Here is a 2,266-nt window from a genome sequence, read left to right on the forward strand (position 1 = left end):
TGGTTTAGCCGCTTAGGCTAGGATTTTATTCCTTTAGGCCCTCTTATCCACTGATGCTCAAAGCCTTGGGATCCTTTTTATTACCCTTGCCTTTTAGTTTTAAGGGTTATTGGCTTTTTGCTCTTGCCTCTTGGTTTTAAGAGCTTTTGGCTTTTTCTGCTTCCTTTTGCTCTCTTTTTTTTTTTCGCTATTTTTTTTTCTGCAAGCTTTGTTCTTTGCTGCTTTTTCTTGCTTCAAGAATCATTTTTATGATTTTTCAGATTATCAAATAACATGTCTCCTTGTCATCATTCTTTCAAGAGCCAACATATTTAACATTCTTAAACAACAACTTCAAAAGACATATGCACTGTTCAAGCATTCATTCAGAAAACAAGAAGCATTGTCACCACATCAATATAATTAAACTAAGTTCAAGGATAAATTCGAAACTCATGTACTTCTTGTTCTTTTGAATTAAAACATTTTTCATTTAAGAAAGGTGATGGATTCATAGGACATTCATAACTTTAAGACATAGTTACTAACTACTAATGATCATGTAATAAGACACAAACATGGATAAACACTTAGCATATAGAAAACGAAAAATAGAGAATGCAAGAACAAGGAATGAGTCCACCTTAGTGATGGTGGCGTTTCCTTCTTGAGGAACCAATGATGTCCTTGAGCTCTTCTATGTCTCTTCCTTGTCCTTGTTGCTCCTCCCTCATTGCTTTTTGATCTTCTCTAATTTCATGAAGGATGATGGAGTGCTCTTTATGTTCCACCCTTAGTTGTCCCATGTTGGAACTTAGTTCTCCTAGGGAGGTGTTGATTTGCTCCAATAGTTTTGTGGAGGAAAATGCATTTGAGGCATCTCCGGGATCTCATGGTGATGAGCTTCATGCGTCTCTTGAGATCCATGAATGGGCTCCCTTGCTTGCTCCATCCTTTTCTTAGTGATGGGCTTCTTTTCCTTAATGGGAATGTCTCCTTCTATGAAAGCTCCAGCTGAGTAACATAGATGGCAAATAAGATGAGGAAAAGCTAGCCTTGCCCCAGGGGAGGGCTTTTCGGCTATTTTGTAGAGTTCAAGGGAGTTGACTTCATGAACTTCTACTTCCTCTCCAATCATGATGCTATGAATCATGATGGCCCGATCCACAGTAACTTCAGATCGGTTGCTAGTGGGGATGATGGAGCGTTGGATGAACTCCAACCATCCTCTAGCCACAGGCTTGAGGTCCAGTCTTCTTAATTGAACCGGCTTGCCTTTGGAGTCAATCTTCCATTGAGCTCCTTCCACACATATGTCCATGAGGACTTGGTCCAACCTTTGATTAAAGTTGACCCTTCTAGTGTAGGGGCGTGCATCTCCTTGCATCATAGGCAAGTTAAACGCCAACCTCACATTTTCCGGACTAAAATCTAAGTATTTCCCCCGAACCATTGTAATATAATTCTTTGGGTTTGGGTTCTTACTTTGATCATGGTTCTTAGTGATCCATGCATTGGCATAGAACTCTTGAACCATTAGGATGCCGAATTGTTGGACGGGGTTTGTTAGAACTTCCCAACCTCTTCTTTGGATTTCATGTCGGATCTCCGGATACTCATTTCTCTTGAGTTTGAAAGGGACCTCAGGGATCACCTTCTTCTTGACCACAACATCATAGAAGTGGTCTTGATGAGCTTTGGAGATGAATCTTTCCATCTCCCATGACTCAGAGGTGGAAACCTTTGTCTTCCCTTTCCCTTTTCTAGAGGATTCTCCGGTCTTGGGTGCCATCAATGGTAATGGAAAAAAAAACAAAAAGCTTATGCTTTTACCATACCAAACTTAGAATGTTGGTCGCCCTCGAGCAAGAGAAGAAAGAATAATAGAAGAAGAAGAAGAAAATATGGGGAAGAGGGAGGGGGTGGGAGGTGTAGTCGGCCAAGAAGGGAAGAGAGTGTTGTGTGAAAATGAGGAAGAATGGAGGGCTATATATAGGGAAGGGAGGGGGGTAAGGTTCGGCCATATAGGGTGGGTTTGTGTGGGAAATTAATTTTGAATTTTGAAGGTAGGTGGGGTTTATGAGGTAGGTTTATGGGGAAGAGTGGATGGATGTGAGTGGTGAAGTGGTGATAGGAAAGAGAGATTGAGGTGATTGGTGTTGAACGCCAACCAGATGCTTCTTACTGGCGTTTAAACGCCAGTAAGGCCTTCCTCCAGGGTGTGATTTTTCTTCTGCTGTTTTTGATTCCGTTTTCAATTTTTATATTTATTTTGTGACTCCACATG

Source organism: Arachis ipaensis, chromosome B07 (assembly GCF_000816755.2).
Source record: "Arachis ipaensis cultivar K30076 chromosome B07, Araip1.1, whole genome shotgun sequence".
In the NCBI taxonomy this organism is placed as follows: Eukaryota; Viridiplantae; Streptophyta; class Magnoliopsida; order Fabales; family Fabaceae; genus Arachis; species Arachis ipaensis.